Source organism: Garra rufa, chromosome 1 (assembly GCF_049309525.1).
Source record: "Garra rufa chromosome 1, GarRuf1.0, whole genome shotgun sequence".
In the NCBI taxonomy this organism is placed as follows: Eukaryota; Metazoa; Chordata; class Actinopteri; order Cypriniformes; family Cyprinidae; genus Garra; species Garra rufa.
Genome location: NC_133361.1, coordinates 101,852,726 through 101,878,235, shown reverse-complemented (window position 1 = coordinate 101,878,235; position 25,510 = coordinate 101,852,726). Strand labels below are relative to the sequence as shown.

The following is a 25,510-nucleotide window of genomic DNA, read 5'->3' as shown; positions in this document are numbered from 1 at the left end:
TTCAACATAACTTGAATCTTGCACACATTTCTAACTTGTCTTGCAGCACCTGGGCACATATAAAAGTGACACAAGCTTAGCAGAGGATGGTTTCGATCCATCGACCTCTGGGTTATGGGCCCAGCACGCTTTCGCTGCACCACTCTGCTCGCCTTGATGTAGAGCCCGTACACTGGTCTTTTCAACATCACTTGATTCTGGCACACATTTCTAACTTGTCTTGCAGCACCTGGGCACATATAAAAGTGACACAAGCTTAGCAGAGGATGGTTTCGATCCATCGACCTCTGGGATATGGGCCCAGCACGCTTCCGCTGCGCCACTCTGCTTGACTTGATGTAGAGCTTGTGCACTGGTCTTTTCAACATAACATGATTCTTGCACAAATTTCTAAATTGTCTTGAAGCACTTGGGCACAAACAAAAGTGAAACAAGCTTAGCAGAGGATTGTTTCGATCCATCGACCTCTGGGTTATGGGTCCAGCACGCTTCCGCTGCGCCACTCTGCTTGTCTTGATGTAGAGTCTGTGCACTGGTCTTTTCAACATAACGAATCTTGCACACATTTCTAAATTGTCTTGCAGCACCTGGGCACATAAAAAAGTGACACAAGCTTAGCAGAGGATGGTTTCGATCCATCGACCTCTGGGTTATGGGCCCAGCACGCTTCCGCTGCGCCACTCTGCTTGACTTGACGTGGAGCTTGTGCACTGGTCTTTTCAACATAACATGATTCTTGCACAAATTTCTAACTTATCTTGAAGCACTTGGGCACAAATAAAAGTGAAACAAGCTTAGCAGAGGATGGTTTCGATCCATCGACGTCTGGGTTATGGGCCCAGCACGCTTCCGCTGCGCCACTCTGCTTGTCTTGATGTAGAGTCTGTGCACTGGTCTTTTCAACATAACGAATCTTGCACACATTTCTAATTTGTCTTGCAGCACCTGGGCACATATAAAAGTGACACAAGCTTAGCAGAGAATGGTTTCGATCCATCGACCTCTGGGTTATGGGCACAGCACGCTTCCGCTGCACCACTCTGCTTGACTTGATGTAGAGCTCGTGCACTGGTCTTTTCAACACAACATGATTCTTGCACAAATTTCCAACTTGTCTTGAAGCACTTGGGCACGAATAAAAGTGAAACAAGCTCAGCAGAGGATGGTTTCGATCCATCGACCTCTGGGTTATGGGCCCAGCACGCTTTCGCTGCACCACTCTGCTCGCCTTGATGTAGAGCCCGTACACTGGTCTTTTCAACATCACTTGATTCTGGCACACATTTCTAACTTGTCTTGCAGCACCTGGGCACATATAAAAGTGACACAAGCTTAGCAGAGGATGGTTTCGATCCATCGACCTCTGGGATATGGGCCCAGCACGCTTCCGCTGCGCCACTCTGCTTGACTTGATGTAGAGCTTGTGCACTGGTCTTTTCAACATAACATGATTCTTGCACAAATTTCTAAATTGTCTTGAAGCACTTGGGCACAAATAAAAGTGAAACAAGCTTAGCAGAGGATGGTTTCGATCCATCGACCTCTGGGTTATGGGCCCAGCACTCTTCCGCTGCGCCACTCTGCTTGACTTGATGTAGAGTCTGTGCACTGGTCTTTTCAACATAACGAATCTTGCACACATTTATAAATTGTCTTGCAGCACCTGGGCACATATAAAAGTGACACAAGCTTAGCAGAGGATGGTTTCGATCCATCGACCTCTGGGTTATGGGCCCAGCATGCTTCCGCTGCGCCACTCTGCTTGACTTGATGTGGAGCTCGTGCACTGGTCTTTTCAACATAACATGATTCTTGCACAAATTTCTAACTTGTCTTGAAGCACTTGGGCAGAAATAAAAGTGAAACAAGCTCAGCAGGGGATGGTTTCGATCCATCGACCTCTGGGTTATGGGCCCAGCACTCTTCCGCTGCGCCACTCTGCTTGTCTTGATGTAGAGCCTGTGCACTGGTCTTTTCAACATAACGAATCTTCCACACATTTCTAACTTGTCTTGTAGCACCTGGGCACATATAAAAGTGAAACAAGCTTAGCAGAGGATGGTTTCGATCCATCGAGCTCTGGGTTATAGGGCCAGCACGCTTCCGCTGCGCCACTCTGCTTGTCTTGATGTAGAGCCTGTGCACTGGTCTTTTCAACATAACTTGAATCTTGCACACATTTCTAACTTGTCTTGCAGCACCTGGGCACATATAAAAGTGACACAAGCTTAGCAGAGGATGGTTTCGATCCATCGACCTCTGGGTTATGGGCCCAGCACGCTTTCGCTGCACCACTCTGCTCGCCTTGATGTAGAGCCCGTACACTGGTCTTTTCAACATCACTTGATTCTGGCACACATTTCTAACTTGTCGTGCAGCATCTGAGCACATATAAAAGTGAAACAATCTTAGCAGAGGATGGTTTCGATCCATCGACCTCTGGGTTATGGACCCAGCACGCTTCTGCTGCGCCACTCAGCTTGACTTGATGTGGAGCTTGTGCACTGGTCTTTTACCCATAACATGATTCTTGCACAAATTTCTAACTTGTCTTGAAGCACTTGGGCACAAATAAAAGTGAAACAAGCTTAGCAGAGGATGGTTTCGATCCATCGACCTCTGGGTTATGGGCCCAGCACGCCACACTGCTTTTCTTGATGTAGAGTCTGTGCACTGGTCTTTTCAACATAACGAATCTTGCACAGATTTCTAAATTGTCTTGCAGCACCTGGGCACATAAAAAAGTGACACAAGCTTAGCAGAGGATGGTTTCGATCCATCGACCTCTGGGTTATGGGCCCAGCACGCTTCCGCTGCGCCACTCTGCTTGACTTGACGTGGAGCTCGTGCACTGGTCTTTTCAACATAACATGATTCTTGCACAAATTTCTAACTTGTCTTGAAGCACTTGGGCACAAATAAAAGTGAAACAAGCTTAGCAGAGGATGGTTTCGATCCATCGACGTCTGGGTTATGGGCCCAGCACTCTTCCGCTGCGCCACTCTGCTTGTCTTGATGTAGAGTCTGTGCACTGGTCTTTTCAACATAACGAATCTTGCACACATTTCTAATTTGTCTTGCAGCACCTGGGCACATATAAAAGTGACACAAGCTTAGCAGAGAATGGTTTCGATCCATCGACCTCTGGGTTATGGGCACAGCACGCTTCCGCTGCACCACTCTGCTTGACTTGATGTAGAGCTCGTGCACTGGTCTTTTCAACACAACATGATTCTTGCACAAATTTCCAACTTGTCTTGAAGCACTTGGGCACGAATAAAAGTGAAACAAGCTCAGCAGAGGATGGTTTCGATCCACCGACCTCTGGGTTATGGGCCCAGCACGCTTCCGCTGCGCCACTCTGCTTGTCTTGATGTAGGGCCTGTGCACTGGTCTTTTCAACATAACTTGAATCTTGCACACATTTCTAACTTCTCTTGCAGCACCTGGGCACATATAAAAGTGACACAAGCTTAGCAGAGGATGGTTTCGATCCATCGAGCTCTGGATTATGGGCCCAGCACGCTTCCGCTGCGCCACTCTGCTTGACTTGATGTGGAGCTCGTGCACTGGTCTTTTCAACATAACATGATTCTTGCACAAATTTCTAACTTGTCTTGAAGCACTTGGGCACAAATAAAAGTGAAACAAGCTTAGCAGAGGATGGTTTCGATCCATCGACCTCTGGGTTATGGGCCCAGCACGCTTCCGCTGCGCCACTCTGCTTGTCTTGATGTAGAGTTTGTGCACTGGTCTTTTCAACATAACGAATCTTGCACACATTTCTAAATTGTCTTGCAGCACCTGGGCACAAATAAAAGTGAAACAAGCTTAGGAGAGGATGGTTTCGATCCATCGACCTCTGGGTTATGGGCCCAGCACGCTTCCGCTGCGCCACTCTGCTTGTCTTGATGTAGGGCCTGTGCACTGGTCTTTTCAACATAACGAATCTTGCACACATTTCTAACTTGTCTTGCAGCACCTGAGCACATATAAAAGTGAAACAATCTTAGCAGAGGATGGTTTCAATCCATCGACTTCTGGGCCCAGCACACTTTTGCTGCTCCACTCTGCTGAAAGTCACCCCAGATGGGACTCGAACCCACAATCTCTGGCTTAGGAGGCCAGAGCCTTATCCATTAGGCCACTGGGGCTGTCATGCAGCTGTTTACTTTTTCTTTTAGTTCTTCATCTCATTCAGCTTCTGGATGAACAACTTTTGTGAGAGGACCAAGTGACTTCAGGTTTTCACGAACAGGCTCTGAACATTTCTCTTTTTTGGGGGCTCTGTCATATATACAAGCTCAGAAGTCTTAGCAGAGGATGGTTTCGATCCATCGACCTCTGGGTTATGGGCCCAGCACGCTTTCGCTGCACCACTCTGCTCGCCTTGATGTAGAGCCCGTACACTGGTCTTTTCAACATCACTTGATTCTGGCACACATTTCTAACTTGTCTTGCAGCACCTGGGCACATATAAAAGTGACACAAGCTTAGCAGAGAATGGTTTCGATCCATCGACCTCTGGGATATGGGCCCAGCACGCTTCCGCTGCGCCACTCTGCTTGACTTGAGGTAGAGTTTGTGCACTGGTCTTTTCAACATAACATGATTCTTGCACAAATTTCTAAATTGTCTTGAAGCACTTGGGCACAAATAAAAGTGAAACAAGCTTAGCAGAGGATGGCTTCGATCCATCGACCTCTGGGTTATGGGCCCAGCACGCTTCCGCTGCGCCACTCTGCTTGTCTTGAAGTAGAGTCTGTGCACTGGTCTTTTCAACATAACGAATCTTGCACACATTTATAAATTGTCTTGCAGCACCTGGGCACATATAAAAGTGACACAAGCTTAGCAGAGGATGGTTTCGATCCATCGACCTCTGGGTTATGGGCCCAGCATGCTTCCGCTGCGCCACTCTGCTTGACGTGATGTGGAGCTCGTGCACTGGTCTTTTCAACATAACATGATTCTTGCACAAATTTCTAACTTGTCTTGAAGCACTTGGGCAGAAATAAAAGTGAAACAAGCTTAGCAGGGGATGGTTTCGATCCATCGACCTCTGGGTTATGGGCCCAGCACTCTTCCGCTGCGCCACTCTGCTTGTCTTGATGTAAAGCCTGTGCACTGGTCTTTTCAACATAACGAATCTTCCACACATTTCTAACTTGTCTTGTAGCACCTGGGCACATATAAAAGTGAAACAAGCTTAGCAGAGGATGGTTTCGATCCATCGAGCTCTGGGTTATAGGGCCAGCACGCTTCCGCTGCGCCACTCTGCTTGTCTTGATGTAGAGCCTGTGCACTGGTCTTTTCAACATAACTTGAATCTTGCACACATTTCTAACTTGTCTTGCAGCACCTGGGCACATATAAAAGTGACACAAGCTCAGCAGAGGATGGTTTCGATCCACCGACCTCTGGGTTATGGGCCCAGCACGCTTCCGCTGAGCCAATCTGCTTGTCTTGATGTAGGGCCTGTGCACTGGTCTTTTCAACATAACTTGAATCTTGCACACATTTCTAACTTCTCTTGCAGCACCTGGGCACATATAAAAGTGACACAAGCTTAGCAGAGGATGGTTTCGATCCATCGAGCTTTTTTTTTTTTTTTTTTTTTTTTTTTTTTTATTAAAGAAATTTCATAATACAAATTTTCCAATGTGTGCTTCACATTAGAAGTCTCACGACATAAAATAAATAAACATGAAAAAATACATCACATTATCATCAACAAAGCAAAAGGAACACATTAAACATAAGATGAATTTTCAACCAATAGAAACATCAACAATACAATATAGTTGTCCACACAAAGACGAAAGAAAAGAAAAAAAAAATTAAAAATAAGATAAAATATAATCTACTCATCTCGTATTTTTTGTTTAAAATCATGCCTTTTATACTTAAGATTTAGAAAGCTCTTTCTCTTCCTGGCAATTTGCACATGAAATTCTCTAAAACATTACAAACTGTTGGTGTAAAAACATCATAAAAAGCTTTCAGCATATTTTCACTTTTAAAATACACATATAATTGTTCTACATATACTTCTATTTTCCTTTTAAAAACAGTCCAAACCTCTAACACCATTTTTTCTTTTTTTGGCCACAATTCTTCTTTCCCAAATTGTGCTTTTCATTAACATTATACACAGATTTATAAACTTTTTGTGTTGACCCTTCTTTTCCCAACCAAACATCACTACTCTTTTCCATTCCATTACACTTTCATCCCAACCTTCGCTCACATCTTTAATTAAACATTTACATTTCCTTAGAAAATCCTCCAATTCTTTACAATATAAAAACAAATGTAAAATCCCCTCTTCTTTTTCATGACACACTTTACACATTGGATTTTGTTCCATTCCCACCTTGTTTAAAACAGACTCAGTAAAAACCGCTTTATGCCTTATAAAATATTCCAAACATCCTAACTTTGTTTCAACACACCTCCCCCTCATGTTTCTCCATATACATTCTTCTTTTAGATCCTTGAATTTTTCCACCCAGTACTTATTTACAATCGGCTCTTTAAAAACACCATCTCTAAAAACACAATAAAACATTTTTACAGTACATTCTTTAAAATCATACATTTTTCCCCCCAGTTTCACAAAAATATTTCCCTCTGTTTGCTCTCCTTCCATACTCTCTATTCTTTTAATCCACTCTTTGGGTATTGCATTTTTAATAATTTCATATTTATTTGTTATTTCTTGTTTACTGTATTCTTCTTTTGCTTCCTCCATCGCATCCACAATATATTGTATCGGTAAAAAACCCTCTTTAAATTCATACAAAACATCTCTCACTCTTGTTATCCCCACATCCATCCATTTTTTAAAAAATATTGCTTTCTCTTGTTTTAAAATGTTGTTATTTAAGAACAGAGGTTGATTTAAAATGTTTTCTCTTCCATGCGGATTGTACTCGATTTTCGTTAAAAAATTCCCCCAGGCACTAAAAATTTCTCTATAAAATTCGGGTAATCCTTCCGTCATCCAAATTTTTGTTTTCATCCATAATATTCCGTCCCCCATGTTAAAATCCCCACATTTGTTTAAAAAGTATTTCATTGTTTTTTTCCACTCAGTTTTGTTATCTTGTTGCAGGTATTTCTTAACAATTTTTACTCTCAACGCATTTTTTCGCTGTTCCACATCCATTAAACCTAAGCCCCCCTTCTCTATCGCCCCTAAAATCGTATTATGTGCAATCCTTGCTGGTTTCCCCTCCCATAAAAAGTCAAGAAAACATTTCTTCAACCTCCGTTCTGTCCATAAAGGTATTTCAGAAACATATAAAACATACCAAAGTTTAGAAACCATTAAAACATTCAATATTAAAACCTTCCCCTTCAAGTTTAAAGTTCTCAATTTCCAAAAATTTAATCTTCTCTCTATATCTGTTACTAGTTGCTCCCACATTTCATCTCTTACTTTCCTCTCATTCTTTCCCATTACAACTCCTAAAATCCTCATTTCCATCATCACTTCCTTAAAATTAAAACAATCCATTAAAACCATAGCTTTACCAAATCTCATATATACCGTTTTCTCCTCATTTACTTTACTTCCAGACCCACTACAATATTCTTTTACCAACTTCATAACTTCTTTAACACTCTCTTTTCCCTTTACAATTATTGTTGTGTCATCAGCATATTGAAAAACTTTCCCCTCAGCCTTATTTCCCTCAATTTCTATCCCTATTATTCTTTCATTCTGTTTTATAGCCAGTCCCAAGGGTTCAGAAACAAGTGAGTACAATAATGCTGAGAGTGGACAACCCTGTCTTATTGACCTTGTTATTTTAAAACACTCTGTTAAAAACCCATTACATTTTATCTTTGTTAGTGCACCCTTATATAAAATCTCAATCCATTTAATAAAATTTTCCCCGAACCCAAAACTCCTTAAAACCTCAAATAAATACCCGTGCTCAACCCTATCAAAAGCTTTTTCAAAATCCAAACTAATTATATATCCTTCTTCATTTTTTTCTTTCATGTACCATATCGTGTCCCTTATACTCATTGTTATGTCGGCTATATCTCTTCCTTTGACTCCATATGCTTGGTTTGTTTTAATTATACTTGGCATTACTTCCTTTAATCTGTTTGCTAAAACCTTCGCTAAAATCTTAAGATCTGTATTCAACATCGTGATTGGTCTGTAGTTTTTTAGATCTACTTTTTCTCCTTTCCTTTTATATATCAATTTCATTAACCCCATCCTTGTTCTTTCATTAATCTCTTCCTTTTCAAAAATTTCTTTAAAAACCTCATTTAAAATCTTTGTTAAAACTTCTTTAAAACAAACATAAAATTCAGTTCCCAAACCATCTATTCCTGGACTTTTCTTTTTATTCAGTTGATTTATTGCTCTTTCAATCTCGTCTTCCCTGATTTCTTGGTCACATTCTTTTTTATGTTCCTCACTTACTTTTGCTTTTATCTGATTCAACAGTTCCTTTTTTTCCTCCTCTTCCACCCCCCTTGCACTAAACAGATCCTCATAAAAATTCTTTATTTCTTTTAAAATCTTTTCATTCCCTTCTACAATTTCCCCATTTTCCCCTCTTATTTCTTTTATCGTTTCAGCTTTCCCTCTCTTTTTTTCCAGATCAAAAAAGAACTTTGTACATTTTTCTCCCTCCACCACATATTTTGCTTTGCTTCTTAACCTCGCCCCCTCATATTCCTTTTCTTCTATTTCTTTCAGTTTCCCCTCCATTTCCTTTATCTTTTGTATGTCTTGAAATTCTTTATTCAGTTCCATTTCCAAACTTTCCTTTATTCCTCTTTCTTTGGATCTTTTGCATTTCTGAATAACACTACAATACCTGATTGAGAATTTTTTGATTAAAAACTTTACACTCTCCCACCATATTCTCTTATCCTCTTCATACATTCCATTTTCCTTTTCTTTTTCTATAATTTCTTTCACTTTTAAAACATAATCTTCATTCTTTAAAATCTGTGTATTTAAAATCCATACTCCCGGACCTCTTTGCATTTGACTCCAGTCCAACTTAAAAGATAAAATCTTATGATCGCTAAAACTTGTTTCTTTGTACTTAATATTTTCTATAAAATTCTCCACATTTCTTGTACATAAAACATAGTCAATTCTAGTTTGGCATACAAACTGCCCTACTATTTGTATTCTCGAAAATTCTTTTTTCTTTTCATTTCTTTCTCTCCACACATCTATCATATTATTTTCATCCATTAATGCTTTTAATTCTTTTCTTCCTGTATCTGTTTTAAAAACCATTCCTTCAGCCATATCCTGTTTACTAAAAACTGTGTTAAAATCCCCCATCATAATTATTTCTTTATACTTCTTTACAATGTTTCTTAAAACATTAAAAAACTCTTTCTTTTCCTTATCTTCCACTGGTGCATGTACATTTACTAAAATCAAATCTCTTCCTTCATATTTTGTCTCAACTACCAAACATTTCCCCATCTTGTCCTTATACACACTTTTACTCACTTTAAAAACATCGTCCTTCATTAAAAAAGCCACACCTCTCCCAGCCCGTCCATCTCCATTATTATATAAAATACCTCCATCCCATCTCTTTTTATAATCATTCATCACATTTTCTCTCCAGTTTGTTTCTTGTAATGCAACAATGTCTTCTCTTTTACATTTTTCTTTTACTTTTTCAAACTTCCTCATGTCCATCAGACCCCTTGCATTAAAAGCAACACAACTTAAAACCATTAAAAGTAAATAAAAAAAATACATAAAAATCATTATTCATCATTTTCTCCCTCCAGGACCCTTAGCACATCAAATCTGTTAGTCTCTGTCATAATCTTTTTTCTTGCACTTTCCAAATTTGGTTTTACCTTCAGTGCTCTCCTTCTTATTTGTCCTTTCCCTCCTCTGTCTTTGTCCATTTTGTCCACCTTTATTCCCTCTTCATTGTCCGTTTCTTTAACTTGATCCAACCTTCCTTGTCCATCTCTCTCCACATCACCCAGAAAAGTATTAAAACTATCCGACATCTCCATCTCTGTCCATTGAGTGTCCTGCTCCACTGTTTGTTCGTTATTATTAATGTTGTCTTCTCTTCTTTCTCCTTCCTCTCTGCAGCTCGGTCCTCCTTCCGTTTCTTTTTGTTGTAGTCCTTCCTCCTCGTTGTTTCCTTCATGCACCTGTCTGCCCACCTGTTCTTCCCTTCCTCCTTCCTCTCCCTCCATCCAACATTCACATTTATTTAAAACTTCCTGACACCCCGGGCACCTGACAGCATTGCAATCTCGTGCAAAATGTCCCCTCTCCTCACATTTGTAGCACACAAAATTTGGGCATTCTATTAGCAGGTGATCCGGGCTCATGCACAGCCTACAGGTCTTCACCTGATGGCTGTGCATCACCCGGAAGTACTGCGGCCCTTCGGCTGTTTCTAGCCGTGTGCTATATGGCAACGATGCCACTTGCTTGGGGAACCTCACCTTAAGGAACCTTGTTCCATCTTCAATGTCGGTGCCCGGGTAGCGTCTTCTTTTAATTTTGGTAATGGGATCAACTCCCCATCCCTCCAATTTTCCTAAAATTTCTTTGTCATCCAGGTAGACAGGCAGGTGCATGAAGGAAACAACATAATCCCTGTTTTGTAGATTTTTTACTTCACAGTCCACTCCTTTTATTCTTAGTCCATCAATTAGTTTTTCACACGTTTCTTCTTTTTCCATTGTCAGTTCGTATTCTTTCCCTTGTCTTGGTCTTAGTGCTAAAATTTTGCCATGTCCACATTGTTCCGTTACAGCTTTAATAATGTCCTCCGCTCTCACCCCAATCACATTCTCCACATTCACAATCACTGTAGCTTCCTTTAAATATTGTCGCTCAACAAACTTTTCTCTTACTTCCTGTTTTTTTCCATTTGTAGCTCGTGGTCGTTTATCCAGTCCAATGTCGTTTGCCGTGCGTGTTCCTCCTGCCAGTCCAGTCTCGTTTGCCGTGCATGTTCCTCCAGCCAGTCCAGTGTCCATTGCCGTGCGTGTTCCTCCTGCCAGTCCAGTGTCGTTTGCCATCCGTCTCTCTCCAGCCAGTTCTGTTTCGTAATCCATTAATCCGTCCGGTTTTTTTAAAGAAAAATAAGTTAAGAAAAAAAAGGTTTAACCACCCTCCAGCCAGCAAAAATGCTGCTGTTAGGTGGTTTTATAACTGAAAAAAAAACACAAAAAAACTAACTTAAAGTAAAACCACTCACAAAACAAACAAAAAAAATCAAACACAAAATGGAGGAGAGCCTTCCTCTCCCAACTGCTGCCAACCACTTCCTGTTGCTCTCTAGCGCTCTCAGGTGGCGGTATGGCCGTAAGCGAGGGTTGCTCCAAAAAGTGGGCTATTTAAAGATCAGCCTCCGTAAAAGCCAGCATATTATATAAATAGTGAAGAAAAGGCAGAAGCTTACAGCACCTGGTATTCCCAGGCGGTCTCCCATCCAAGTACTAACCAGGACCGATGCTGCTTAGCTTCCGAGATCAGATGAGATCGGGCGCTCTCAGCACGGTATGGCCGTAAGCGAGGGTTGCTCCAAAAAGTGGGCTATTTAAAGATCAGCCTCCGTAAAAGCCAGCATATTATATAAATAGTGAAGAAAAGGCAAAAGCTTACAGCACCTGGTATTTCCTGGCGGTCTCCCATCCAAGTGTAACAATCGGCCTTATCAGCCGAGTTACAAGACTAAAATGGTGTCAGATTTAACTGTGAGAGATGACTAGTGGTTAAAAGAATGAGACATAAAAGAAGATTGGTTTAAATAGATTTGGTGTATTTACAAGGTTCACATAAAAGACTTTAAAACAACACGATAAAACTAGGTAAACTCTGTTAAAAGAATACAGTTCATTTGTCCATACCCTAAAACAGTCCAAGAATCCCAGTGTGTTGATAAGTCCAACGTGAGTGTCCACCAGTGCATGTACAATCCACAGAAAGTTTAATCCAAAGTTTGCAGGTGGTGAATGGAAAGGTGAGCTCTAAGATTAGCAACTCCTCAATCCAACAGTTTGGTGACTGTCTGTTGTTTGGAATGCTGCTCTCTTATGCAGTTCTACTTCCTGCTTCCTGTCATATGTCTAGTCACATGACAGGCCAACCATCCATTTATGAAAGACACATACACTTAAAATGTTAAGAGTAATAAAATGGCCTAAAAAACATGTAAAACACTTAAAACTCTATAATACATTTAAATTATTGTAATAAATAGAGCGCTAAAACACGTCTTTCTTAAAGCCAGCATATTATATAAATAGTGAAGAAAAGGCAAAAGCTTACAGCACCTGGTATTCCCAGGCTGTCTCCCATCCAAGTACTAACCAGGCCCGACACTGCTTAGCTTCCGAGATCAGACGAGATCGGGCGCTCTCAGCGCGGTATGGCCGTAAGCGAGGGTTGCTCCAAAAAGTGGGCTATTTAAAGATCAGCCTCCGTAAAAGCCAGCATATTATATAAATAGTGAAGAAAAGGCAGATGCTTACAGCACCTGGTATTCCCAGGCGGTCTCCCATCCAAGTACTAACCAGGCCTGATGCTGCTTAGCTTCCGAGATCAGATGAGATCGGGCGCTCTCAGCACGGTATGGCCGTAAGCGAGGGTTGCTCCAAAAAGTGGGCTATTTAAAGATCAGCCTCCGTAAAAACCAGCATATTATATAAATAGTGAAGAAAAGGCAAAAGCTTACAGCACCTGGTATTTCCTGGCGGTCTCCCATCCAAGTGTAACAATCGGCCTTATCAGCCGAGTTACAAGACTAAAATGGGGTCAGATTTAACTGTGAGAGATGACTAGTGGTTAAAAGAATGAGACATAAAAGAAGATTGGTTTAAATAGATTTGGTGTATTTACAAGGTTCACATAAAAGACTTTAAAACAACACGATAAAACTAGGTAAACTCTGTTAAAAGAATACAGTTCATATGTCCATACCCTAAAACAGTCCAAGAATCCCAGTGTGTTGATAAGTCCAATGTGAGTGTCCACCAGTGCATGTACAATCCACAAAAAGTTTAATCCAAAGTTTGCAGGTGGTGAATGGAAAGGTGAGCTCTAAGATTAGCAACTCCTCAATCCAACAGTTTGGTGACTGTCCGTTGTTTGGAATGCTGCTCTCTTATGCAGTTCTACTTCCTGCTTCCTGTCATGTGTCTAGTCACATGACAGGCCAACCATCCATTTATGAAAGACACATACACTTAAAATGTTAAGAGTAATAAAACGGCCTAAAAAACATGTAAAACACTTAAAACTCTATAATACATTTAAATGATTGTAATAAATAGAGCGGTAAAACACGTCTTTCTAAAAACCAGCATATTATATAAATAGTGAAGAAAAGGCAAAAGCTTACAGCACCTGAAATCTATTTGAACCAATCTTCTTTTATGTCTCTTTCTTTTAACCACTAGTCATCTCTCACAGTTAAATCTGACCCCATTTTAGTCTTGTAACTCGGCTGATTACAGCACCTGGTACTCCCTGGCGGTCTCCCATCCAAGTGTAACAATCGGCCTTATCAGCCGAGTTACAAGACGAAAATGGGGTCAGATTTAACTGTGAGAGATGACTAGTGGTTAAAAGAATGAGACAAAAGAAGATTGGTTCAAATAGATTTGGTGTATTTACAAGGTTCACATAAAAGACTTTAAAACAACACGATAAAACTAGGTAAACTCTGTTAAAAGAATACAGTTCTTTTGTCCATACCCTAAAACAGTCCAAGAATCCCAGTGTGTTGATAAGTCCAACGTGAGTGTCCACCAGTGCATGTACAATCAACAGAAAGTTTAATCCAAAATTTGCAGGTGGTGAATGGAAAGGTGAGCTCTAAGATTAGCAACTCCTCAATCCAACAGTTTGGTGACTGTCCATTGTTTGTAATGCTGCTCTCTTATGCAGTTCTACTTCCTGCTTCCTGTCATGTGTCTAGTCACATGACAGGCCAACCATCCATTTATGAAAGACACATACACTTAAAATGTTAAGAGTAATAAAATGGCCTAAAAAACATGTAAAACACTTAAAACTCTATAATACATTTAAATTATTGTAATAAATAGAGCGCTAAAACACGTCTTTCTAAAAGCCAGCATATTATATAAATAGTGAAGAAAAGGCAAAAGCTTACAGCACCTGGTATTCCCAGGCGGTCTCCCATCCAAGTACTAAACAGGCCCGACGCGGCTTAGCTTCCGAGATCAGACGAGATCGGGCGCTCTCAGCGCGGTATGGCCGTAAGCGAGGGTTGCTCCAAAAAGTGGGCTATTTAAAGATCAGCCTCCGTAAAAGCCAGCATATTATATAAATAGTGCAGAAAAGGCAAAAGCTTACAGCACCTGGTATTACCAGGAGGTCTCCCATCCAAGTACTAACCAGGCCCCACGCGGCTTAGCTTCCGAGATCAGACGAGATCGGGCGCTCTCAGCGCGGTATGGCCGTAAGTGAGGATTGCTACAAAAAGTGGGCTATTTAAAGATCAGCCTCCGTAAAAGCCAGCATATTATATAAATAGTGAAGAAAAGGCAAAAGCTTACAGCACCTGGTATTTCCTGGCGGTCTCCCATCCAAGTGTAACAATCGGCCTTATCAGCCGAGTTACAAGACTAAAATGGGGTCAGATTTAACTGTGAGAGATGACTAGTGGTTAAAAGAATGAGACATAAAAGAAGATTGGTTTAAATAGATTTGGTGTATTTACAAGGTTCACATAAAAGACTTTAAAACAACACGATAAAACTAGGTAAACTCTGTTAAAAGAATACAGTTCATATGTCCATACCCTAAAACAGTCCAAGAATCCCAGTGTGTTGATAAGTCCAATGTGAGTGTCCACCAGTGCATGTACAATCCACAGAAAGTTTAATCCAAAGTTTGCAGGTGGTGAATGGAAAGGTGAGCTCTAAGATTAGCAACTCCTCAATCCAACAGTTTGGTGACTGTCCGTTGTTTGGAATGCTGCTCTCTTATGCAGTTCTACTTCCTGCTTCCTGTCATGTGTCTAGTCACATGACAGGCCAACCATCCATTTATGAAAGACACATACACTTAAAATGTTAAGAGTAATAAAACGGCCTAAAAAACATGTAAAACACTTAAAACTCTATAATACATTTAAATGATTGTAATAAATAGAGCGGTAAAACACGTCTTTCTAAAAACCAGCATATTATATAAATAGTGAAGAAAAGGCAAAAGCTTACAGCACCTGAAATCTATTTGAACCAATCTTCTTTTATGTCTCTTTCTTTTAACCACTAGTCATCTCTCACAGTTAAATCTGACCCCATTTTAGTCTTGTAACTCGGCTGATTACAGCACCTGGTACTCCCTGGCGGTCTCCCATCCAAGTGTAACAATCGGCCTTATCAGCCGAGTTACAAGACGAAAATGGGGTCAGATTTAACTGTGAGAGATGACTAGTGGTTAAAAGAATGAGACAAAAGAAGATTGGTTCAAATAGATTTGGTGTATTTACAAGGTTCACATAAAAGACTTTAAAACAACACGATAAAACTAGGTAAACTCTGTTAAAAGAATACAGTTCTTTTGTCCATACCCTAAAACAGTCCAAGAATCCCAGTGTGTTGATAAGTCCAACGTGAGTGTCCACCAGTGCATGTACAATCAACAGAAAGTTTAATCCAAAATTTGCAGGTGGTGAATGGAAAGGTGAGCTCTAAGATTAGCAACTCCTCAATCCAACAGTTTGGTGACTGTCCATTGTTTGTAATGCTGCTCTCTTATGCAGTTCTACTTCCTGCTTCCTGTCATATGTCTAGTCACATGACAGGCCAACCATCCATTTATGAAAGACACATACACTTAAAATGTTAAGAGTAATAAAATGGCCTAAAACATGTAAAACACTTAAAACTCTATAATACATTTAAATTATTGTAATAAATAGAGCGCTAAAACATGTCTTTCTTAAAGCCAGCATATTATATAAATAGTGAAGAAAAGGCAAAAGCTTACAGCACCTGGTATTCCCAGGCGGTCTCCCATCCAAGTACTAACCAGGCCCGACGCTGCTTAGCTTCCGAGATCAGACGAGATCGGGCGCTCTCAGCGCGGTATGGCCGTAAGCGAGGGTTGCTCCAAAAAGTGGGCTATTTAAAGATCAGCCTCCGTAAAAGCCAGCATATTATATAAATAGTGAAGAAAAGGCAGAAGCTTACAGCACCTGGTATTCCCAGGCGGTCTCCCATCCAAGTACTAACCAGGCCCGACGCTGCTTAGCTTCCGAGATCAGATGAGATCGGGCGCTCTCAGCACGGTATGGCCGTAAGCGAGGGTTGCTCCAAAAAGTGGGCTATTTAAAGATCAGCCTCCGTAAAAGCCAGCATATTATATAAATAGTGAAGAAAAGGCAAAAGCTTTACAGCACCTGGTATTTCCTGGCGGTCTCCCATCCAAGTGTAACAATCGGCCTTATCAGCCGAGTTACAAGACTAAAATGGGGTCAGATTTAACTGTGAGAGATGACTAGTGGTTAAAAGAATGAGACATAAAAGAAGATTGGTTTAAATAGATTTGGTGTATTTACAAGGTTCACATAAAAGACTTTAAAACAACACGATAAAACTAGGCAAACTCTGTTAAAAGAATACAGTTCATTTGTCCATACCCTAAAACAGTCCAAGAATCCCAGTGTGTTGATAAGTCCAACGTGAGTGTCCACCAGTGCATGTACAATCCACAGAAAGTTTAATCCAAAGTTTGCAGGTGGTGAATGGAAAGGTGAGCTCTAAGATTAGCAACTCCTCAATCCAACAGTTTGGTGACTGTCCGTTGTTTGGAATGCTGCTCTCTTATGCAGTTCTACTTCCTGCTTCCTGTCATGTGTCTAGTCACATGACAGGCCAACCATCCATTTATGAAAGACACATACACTTAAAATGTTAAGAGTAATAAAATGGCCTAAAAAACATGTAAAACACTTAAAACTCTATAATACATTTAAATGATTGTAATAAATAGAGCGGTAAAACACGTCTTTCTAAAAACCAGCATATTATATAAATAGTGAAGAAAAGGCAAAAGCTTACAGCACCTGAAATCTATTTGAACCAATCTTCTTTTATGTCTCTTTCTTTTAACCACTAGTCATCTCTCACAGTTAAATCTGACCCCATTTTAGTCTTGTAACTCGGCTGATTACAGCACCTGGTACTCCCTGGCGGTCTCCCATCCAAGTGTAACAATCGGCCTTATCAGCCGAGTTACAAGACGAAAATGGTGTCAGATTTAACTGTGAGAGATGACTAGTGGTTAAAAGAATGAGACATAAAAGAAGATTGGTTTAAATAGATTTGGTGTATTTACAAGGTTCACATAAAAGACTTTAAAACAACACGATAAAACTAGGTAAACTCTGTTAAAAGAATACAGTTCATTTGTCCATACCCTAAAACAGTCCAAGAATCCCAGTGTGTTGATAAGTCCAACGTGAGTGTCCACCAGTGCATGTACAATCCACAGAAAGTTTAATCCAAAGTTTGCAGGTGGTGAATGGAAAGGTGAGCTCTAAGATTAGCAACTCCTCAATCCAACAGTTTGGTGACTGTCCATTGTTTGTAATGCTGCTCTCTTATGCAGTTCTACTTCCTGCTTCCTGTCATGTGTCTAGTCACATGACAGGCCAACCATCCATTTATGAAAGACACATACACTTAAAATGTTAAGAGTAATAAAATGGCCTAAAAAACATGTAAAACACTTAAAACTCTATAATACATTTAAATTATTGTAATAAATAGAGCGCTAAAACACGTCTTTCTAAAAGCCAGCATATTATATAAATAGTGAAGAAAAGGCAAAAGCTTACAGCACCTGGTATTCCCAGGCGGTCTCCCATCCAAGTACTAAACAGGCCCGACGCGGCTTAGCTTCCGAGATCAGACGAGATCGGGCGCTCTCAGCGCGGTATGGCCGTAAGCGAGGGTTGCTCCAAAAAGTGGGCTATTTAAAGATCAGCCTCCGTAAAAGCCAGCATATTATATAAATAGTGCAGAGAAGGCAAAAGCTTACAGCACCTGGTATTACCAGGAGGTCTCCCATCCAAGTACTAACCAGGCCCCACGCGGCTTAGCTTCCGAGATCAGACGAGATCGGGCGCTCTCAGCGCGGTATGGCCGTAAGTGAGGATTGCTACAAAAAGTGGGCTATTTAAAGATCAGCCTCCGTAAAAGCCAGCATATTATATAAATAGTGAAGAAAAGGCAAAAGCTTACAGCACCTGGTATTTCCTGGCGGTCTCCCATCCAAGTGTAACAATCGGCCTTATCAGCCGAGTTACAAGACTAAAATGGGGTCAGATTTAACTGTGAGAGATGACTAGTGGTTAAAAGAATGAGACATAAAAGAAGATTGGTTTAAATAGATTTGGTGTATTTACAAGGTTCACATAAAAGACTTTAAAACAACACGATAAAACTAGGTAAACTCTGTTAAAAGAATACAGTTCATATGTCCATACCCTAAAACAGTCCAAGAATCCCAGTGTGTTGATAAGTCCAATGTGAGTGTCCACCAGTGCATGTACAATCCACAGAAAGTTTAATCCAAAGTTTGCAGGTGGTGAATGGAAAGGTGAGCTCTAAGATTAGCAACTCCTCAATCCAACAGTTTGGTGACTGTCCGTTGTTTGGAATGCTGCTCTCTTATGCAGTTCTACTTCCTGCTTCCTGTCATGTGTCTAGTCACATGACAGGCCAACCATCCATTTATGAAAGACACATACACTTAAAATGTTAAGAGTAATAAAACGGCCTAAAAAACATGTAAAACACTTAAAACTCTATAATACATTTAAATGATTGTAATAAATAGAGCGGTAAAACACGTCTTTCTAAAAACCAGCATATTATATAAATAGTGAAGAAAAGGCAAAAGCTTACAGCACCTGAAATCTATTTGAACCAATCTTCTTTTACGTCTCTTTCTTTTAACCACTAGTCATCTCTCACAGTTAAATCTGACCCCATTTTAGTCTTGTAACTCGGCTGATTACAGCACCTGGTACTCCCTGGCGGTCTCCCATCCAAGTGTAACAATCGGCCTTATCAGCCGAGTTACAAGACGAAAATGGGGTCAGATTTAACTGTGAGAGATGACTAGTGGTTAAAAGAATGAGACAAAAGAAGATTGGTTCAAATAGATTTGGTGTATTTACAAGGTTCACATAAAAGACTTTAAAACAACACGATAAAACTAGGTAAACTCTGTTAAAAGAATACAGTTCTTTTGTCCATACCCTAAAACAGTCCAAGAATCCCAGTGTGTTGATAAGTCCAACGTGAGTGTCCACCAGTGCATGTACAATCAACAGAAAGTTTAATCCAAAATTTGCAGGTGGTGAATGGAAAGGTGAGCTCTAAGATTAGCAACTCCTCAATCCAACAGTTTGGTGACTGTCCATTGTTTGTAATGCTGCTCTCTTATGCAGTTCTACTTCCTGCTTCCTGTCATGTGTCTAGTCACATGACAGGCCAACCATCCATTTATGAAAGACACATACACTTAAAATGTTAAGAGTAATAAAATGGCCTAAAAAACATGTAAAACACTTAAAACTCTATAATACATTTAAATTATTGTAATAAATAGAGCGCTAAAACACGTCTTTCTAAAAGCCAGCATATTATATAAATAGTGAAGAAAAGGCAAAAGCTTACAGCACCTGGTATTCCCAGGCGGTCTCCCATCCAAGTACTAAACAGGCCCGACGCGGCTTAGCTTCCGAGATCAGACGAGATCGGGCGCTCTCAGCGCGGTATGGCCGTAAGCGAGGGTTGCTCCAAAAAGTGGGCTATTTAAAGATCAGCCTCCGTAAAAGCCAGCATATTATATAAATAGTGCAGAAAAGGCAAAAGCTTACAGCACCTGGTATTACCAGGAGGTCTCCCATCCAAGTACTAACCAGGCCCCACGCGGCTTAGCTTCCGAGATCAGACGAGATCGGGCGCTCTCAGCGCGGTATGGCCGTAAGTGAGGATTGCTCCAAAAAGTGGGCTATTTAAAGATCAGCCTCCGTAAAAGCCAGCATATTATATAAATAGTGAAGAAAAGGCAAAAGCTTACAGCACCTGGTATTTCCTGGCGGTCTCCAATCCAAGTGTAACAATCGGCCTCATCAGCCGAGTTACAAGTCTAAAGTGGGGTCAGATTTAACTGTGAGAGATGACTAGTGGTTAAAAGAATGAGACATAAAAGAAGATTGGTTTAAATAGATTTTGTGTATTTACAAGGTTCACATAAAAGACTTTAAAACAACACGATAAAACTAGGCAAACTCTGTTAAAAGAATACAGTTCATTTGTCCATACCCTAAAACAGTCCAAGAATCCCAGTGTGTTGATAAGTCCAACGTGAGTGTCCACCAGTGCATGTACAATCCACAGAAAGTTTAATCCAAAGTTTGCAGGTGGTGAATGGAAAGGTGAGCTCTAAGATTAGCAACTCCTCAATCCAACAGTTTGGTGACTGTCCGTTGTTTGGAATGCTGCTCTCTTATGCAGTTCTACTTCCTGCTTCCTGTCATGTGTCTAGTCACATGACAGGCCAACCATCCATTTATGAAAGACACATACACTTAAAATGTTAAGAGTAATAAAATGGCCTAAAAAACATGTAAAACACTTAAAACTCTATAATACATTTAAATGATTGTAATAAATAGAGCGGTAAAACACGTCTTTCTAAAAACCAGCATATTATATAAATAGTGAAGAAAAGGCAAAAGCTTACAGCACCTGAAATCTATTTGAACCAATCTTCTTTTATGTCTCTTTCTTTTAACCACTAGTCATCTCTCACAGTTAAATCTGACCCCATTTTAGTCTTGTAACTCGGCTGATTACAGCACCTGGTACTCCCTGGCGGTCTCCCATCCAAGTGTAACAATCGGCCTTATCAGCCGAGTTACAAGACTAAAATGGGGTCAGATTTAACTGTGAGAGATGACTAGTGGTTAAAAGAATGAGACATAAAAGAAGATTGGTTTAAATAGATTTGGTGTATTTACAAGGTTCACATAAAAAACTTTAAAACAACACGATAAAACTAGGTAAACTCTGTTAAAAGAATACAGTTCATTTGTCCATACCCTAAAACAGTCCAAGAATCCCAGTGTGTTGATAAGTCCAACGTGAGTGTCCACCAGTGCATGTACAATCCACAGAAAGTTTAATCCAAAGTTTGCAGGTGGTGAATGGAAAGGTGAGCTCTAAGATTAGCAACTCCTCAATCCAACAGTTTGGTGACTGTCCGTTGTTTGGAATGCTGCTCTCTTATGCAGTTCTACTTCCTGCTTCCTGTCATGTGTCTAGTCACATGACAGGCCAACCATCCATTTATGAAAGACACATACACTTAAAATGTTAAGAGTAATAAAATGGCCTAAAAAACATTTAAAACACTTAAAACTCTATAATACATTTAAATGATTGTAATAAATAGAGCGGTAAAACACGTCTTTCTAAAAACCAGCATATTATATAAATAGTGAAGAAAAGGCAAAAGCTTACAGCACCTGAAATCTATTTGAACCAATCTTCTTTTATGTCTCTTTCTTTTAACCACTAGTCATCTCTCACAGTTAAATCTGACCCCATTTTAGTCTTGTAACTCGGCTGATTACAGCACCTGGTACTCCCTGGCGGTCTCCCATCCAAGTGTAACAATCGGCCTTATCAGCCGAGTTACAAGACGAAAATGGGGTCAGATTTAACTGTGAGAGATGACTAGTGGTTAAAAGAATGAGACAAAAGAAGATTGGTTCAAATAGATTTGGTGTATTTACAAGGTTCACATAAAAGACTTTAAAACAACACGATAAAACTAGGTAAACTCTGTTAAAAGAATACAGTTCTTTTGTCCATACCCTAAAACAGTCCAAGAATCCCAGTGTGTTGATAAGTCCAACGTGAGTGTCCACCAGTGCATGTACAATCAACAGAAAGTTTAATCCAAAATTTGCAGGTGGTGAATGGAAAGGTGAGCTCTAAGATTAGCAACTCCTCAATCCAACAGTTTGGTGACTGTCCATTGTTTGTAATGCTGCTCTCTTATGCAGTTCTACTTCCTGCTTCCTGTCATGTGTCTAGTCACATGACAGGCCAACCATCCATTTATGAAAGACACATACACTTAAAATGTTAAGAGTAATAAAATGGCCTAAAAAACATGTAAAACACTTAAAACTCTATAATACATTTAAATTATTGTAATAAATAGAGCGCTAAAACACGTCTTTCTAAAAGCCAGCATATTATATAAATAGTGAAGAAAAGGCAAAAGCTTACAGCACCTGGTATTCCCAAGAGGTCTCCCATCCAAGTACTAACCAGGCCCCACGCGGCTTAGCTCCCGAGATCAGACGAGATCGGGCGCTCTCAGCACGGTATGGCCGTAAGCGAGGATTGCTCCAAAAAGTGGGCTATTTAAAGATCAGCCTCCGTAAAAGCCAGCATATTATATAAATAGTGAAGAAAAGGCAAAAGCTTACAGCACCTGGTATTTCCTGGCGGTCTCCCATCCAAGTGTAACAATCGGCCTTATCAGCCGAGTTACAAGACTAAAATGGGGTCAGACTTAACTGTGAGAGATGACTAGTGGTTAAAAGAATGAGACATAAAAGAAGATTGGTTTAAATAGATTTTGTGTATTTACAAGGTTCACATAAAAGACTTTAAAACAACACGATAAAACTAGGCAAACTCTGTTAAAAGAATACAGTTCATTTGTCCATACCCTAAAACAGTCCAAGAATCCCAGTGTGTTGATAAGTCCAACGTGAGTGTCCACCAGTGCATGTACAATCCACAGAAAGTTTAATCCAAAGTTTGCAGGTGGTGAATGGAAAGGTGAGCTCTAAGATTAGCAACTCCTCAATCCAACAGTTTGGTGACTGTCCGTTGTTTGGAATGCTGCTCTCTTATGCAGTTCTACTTCCTGCTTCCTGTCATGTGTCTAGTCACATGACAGGCCAACCATCCATTTATGAAAGACACATACACTTAAAATGTTAAGAGTAATAAAATGGCCTAAAAAACATGTAAAACACTTAAAACTCTATAATACATTTAAATGATTGTAATAAATAGAGCGGTAAAACACGTCTTTCTAAAAACCAGCATATTATATAAATAGTGAAGAAAAGGCAAAAGCTTACAGCACCTGAAATCTATTTGAACCAATCTTCTTTTATGTCTCTTTCTTTTAACCACTAGTCATCTCTCACAGTTAAATCTGACCCCATTTTAGTCTTGTAACTCGGCTGATTACAGCACCTGGTACTCCCTGGCGGTCTCCCATCCAAGTGTAACAATCGGCCTTATCAGCCGAGTTACAAGACTAAAATGGGGTCAGATTTAACTGTGAGAGATGACTAGTGGTTAAAAGAATGAGACATAAAAGAAGATTGGTTTAAATAGATTTGGTGTATTTACAAGGTTCACATAAAAGACTTTAAAACAACACGATAAAACTAGGTAAACTCTGTTAAAAGAATACAGTTCATATGTCCATACCCTAAAACAGTCCAAGAATCCCAGTGTGTTGATAAGTCCAATGTGAGTGTCCACCAGTGCATGTACAATCCACAAAAAGTTTAATCCAAAGTTTGCAGGTGGTGAATGGAAAGGTGAGCTCTAAGATTAGCAACTCCTCAATCCAACAGTTTGGTGACTGTCCGTTGTTTGGAATGCTGCTCTCTTATGCAGTTCTACTTCCTGCTTCCTGTCATGTGTCTAGTCACATGACAGGCCAACCATCCATTTATGAAAGACACATACACTTAAAATGTTAAGAGTAATAAAACGGCCTAAAAAACATGTAAAACACTTAAAACTCTATAATACATTTAAATGATTGTAATAAATAGAGCGGTAAAACACGTCTTTCTAAAAACCAGCATATTATATAAATAGTGAAGAAAAGGCAAAAGCTTACAGCACCTGAAATCTATTTGAACCAATCTTCTTTTATGTCTCTTTCTTTTAACCACTAGTCATCTCTCACAGTTAAATCTGACCCCATTTTAGTCTTGTAACTCGGCTGATTACAGCACCTGGTACTCCCTGGCGGTCTCCCATCCAAGTGTAACAATCGGCCTTATCAGCCGAGTTACAAGACGAAAATGGGGTCAGATTTAACTGTGAGAGATGACTAGTGGTTAAAAGAATGAGACAAAAGAAGATTGGTTCAAATAGATTTGGTGTATTTACAAGGTTCACATAAAAGACTTTAAAACAACACGATAAAACTAGGTAAACTCTGTTAAAAGAATACAGTTCTTTTGTCCATACCCTAAAACAGTCCAAGAATCCCAGTGTGTTGATAAGTCCAACGTGAGTGTCCACCAGTGCATGTACAATCAACAGAAAGTTTAATCCAAAATTTGCAGGTGGTGAATGGAAAGGTGAGCTCTAAGATTAGCAACTCCTCAATCCAACAGTTTGGTGACTGTCCATTGTTTGTAATGCTGCTCTCTTATGCAGTTCTACTTCCTGCTTCCTGTCATGTGTCTAGTCACATGACAGGCCAACCATCCATTTATGAAAGACACATACACTTAAAATGTTAAGAGTAATAAAATGGCCTAAAAAACATGTAAAACACTTAAAACTCTATAATACATTTAAATTATTGTAATAAATAGAGCGCTAAAACACGTCTTTCTAAAAGCCAGCATATTATATAAATAGTGAAGAAAAGGCAAAAGCTTACAGCACCTGGTATTCCCAGGCGGTCTCCCATCCAAGTACTAAACAGGCCCGACGCGGCTTAGCTTCCGAGATCAGACGAGATCGGGCGCTCTCAGCGCGGTATGGCCGTAAGCGAGGGTTGCTCCAAAAAGTGGGCTATTTAAAGATCAGCCTCCGTAAAAGCCAGCATATTATATAAATAGTGCAGAAAAGGCAAAAGCTTACAGCACCTGGTATTACCAGGAGGTCTCCCATCCAAGTACTAACCAGGCCCCACGCGGCTTAGCTTCCGAGATCAGACGAGATCGGGCGCTCTCAGCGCGGTATGGCCGTAAGTGGTTAAAAGGTCTCCCATCCAAGTGTAACAATCGGCCTTATCAGCCGAGTTACAAGACGAAAATGGGGTCAGATTTAACTGTGAGAGATGACTAGTGGTTAAAAGAATGAGACAAAAGAAGATTGGTTCAAATAGATTTGGTGTATTTACAAGGTTCACATAAAAGACTTTAAAACAACACGATAAAACTAGGTAAACTCTGTTAAAAGAATACAGTTCTTTTGTCCATACCCTAAAACAGTCCAAGAATCCCAGTGTGTTGATAAGTCCAACGTGAGTGTCCACCAGTGCATGTACAATCAACAGAAAGTTTAATCCAAAATTTGCAGGTGGTGAATGGAAAGGTGAGCTCTAAGATTAGCAACTCCTCAATCCAACAGTTTGGTGACTGTCCATTGTTTGTAATGCTGCTCTCTTATGCAGTTCTACTTCCTG

The 25,510-nt window shown here is 40.1% G+C and overlaps 15 non-coding genes across 15 annotated transcripts; all 15 read right to left on the bottom strand.

Annotated features, from left to right (window-relative positions):
* Positions 1-4,081: 4,081 nt before the first annotated feature.
* On the bottom strand, positions 4,082-4,154 carry trnar-ccu (transfer RNA arginine (anticodon CCU)). Its single transcript has one exon. It is a non-coding gene; the product is annotated as a tRNA-Arg (tRNA).
* Positions 4,155-11,434: 7,280 nt separating this feature from the next.
* LOC141296342 (5S ribosomal RNA) lies at positions 11,435-11,553 on the bottom strand. The gene has a single exon (XR_012341233.1). It is a non-coding gene; the product is annotated as a 5S ribosomal RNA (ribosomal RNA).
* A 750-nt stretch (positions 11,554-12,303) lies between these two features.
* On the bottom strand, positions 12,304-12,422 carry LOC141318528 (5S ribosomal RNA). The gene has a single exon (XR_012352840.1). It is a non-coding gene; the product is annotated as a 5S ribosomal RNA (ribosomal RNA).
* Positions 12,423-12,506: 84 nt separating this feature from the next.
* Positions 12,507-12,625, bottom strand: LOC141311653 (5S ribosomal RNA). Its single transcript, XR_012349118.1, has one exon. It is a non-coding gene; the product is annotated as a 5S ribosomal RNA (ribosomal RNA).
* Positions 12,626-14,152: 1,527 nt separating this feature from the next.
* On the bottom strand, positions 14,153-14,271 carry LOC141317609 (5S ribosomal RNA). Its single transcript, XR_012351978.1, has one exon. It is a non-coding gene; the product is annotated as a 5S ribosomal RNA (ribosomal RNA).
* Positions 14,272-14,355: 84 nt separating this feature from the next.
* LOC141319164 (5S ribosomal RNA) lies at positions 14,356-14,474 on the bottom strand. The gene has a single exon (XR_012353437.1). It is a non-coding gene; the product is annotated as a 5S ribosomal RNA (ribosomal RNA).
* A 1,525-nt stretch (positions 14,475-15,999) lies between these two features.
* LOC141346788 (5S ribosomal RNA) lies at positions 16,000-16,118 on the bottom strand. Its single transcript, XR_012357252.1, has one exon. It is a non-coding gene; the product is annotated as a 5S ribosomal RNA (ribosomal RNA).
* An 84-nt stretch (positions 16,119-16,202) lies between these two features.
* Positions 16,203-16,321, bottom strand: LOC141296122 (5S ribosomal RNA). The gene has a single exon (XR_012341195.1). It is a non-coding gene; the product is annotated as a 5S ribosomal RNA (ribosomal RNA).
* A 1,530-nt stretch (positions 16,322-17,851) lies between these two features.
* On the bottom strand, positions 17,852-17,970 carry LOC141317608 (5S ribosomal RNA). The gene has a single exon (XR_012351977.1). It is a non-coding gene; the product is annotated as a 5S ribosomal RNA (ribosomal RNA).
* An 84-nt stretch (positions 17,971-18,054) lies between these two features.
* Positions 18,055-18,173, bottom strand: LOC141319162 (5S ribosomal RNA). Its single transcript, XR_012353435.1, has one exon. It is a non-coding gene; the product is annotated as a 5S ribosomal RNA (ribosomal RNA).
* A 1,527-nt stretch (positions 18,174-19,700) lies between these two features.
* On the bottom strand, positions 19,701-19,819 carry LOC141317607 (5S ribosomal RNA). Its single transcript, XR_012351976.1, has one exon. It is a non-coding gene; the product is annotated as a 5S ribosomal RNA (ribosomal RNA).
* An 84-nt stretch (positions 19,820-19,903) lies between these two features.
* Positions 19,904-20,022, bottom strand: LOC141319161 (5S ribosomal RNA). The gene has a single exon (XR_012353434.1). It is a non-coding gene; the product is annotated as a 5S ribosomal RNA (ribosomal RNA).
* A 2,306-nt stretch (positions 20,023-22,328) lies between these two features.
* Positions 22,329-22,447, bottom strand: LOC141318867 (5S ribosomal RNA). The gene has a single exon (XR_012353158.1). It is a non-coding gene; the product is annotated as a 5S ribosomal RNA (ribosomal RNA).
* A 2,306-nt stretch (positions 22,448-24,753) lies between these two features.
* LOC141317606 (5S ribosomal RNA) lies at positions 24,754-24,872 on the bottom strand. Its single transcript, XR_012351975.1, has one exon. It is a non-coding gene; the product is annotated as a 5S ribosomal RNA (ribosomal RNA).
* Positions 24,873-24,956: 84 nt separating this feature from the next.
* Positions 24,957-25,075, bottom strand: LOC141319160 (5S ribosomal RNA). Its single transcript, XR_012353433.1, has one exon. It is a non-coding gene; the product is annotated as a 5S ribosomal RNA (ribosomal RNA).
* Between the last annotated feature and the right edge of the window lie 435 nt (positions 25,076-25,510).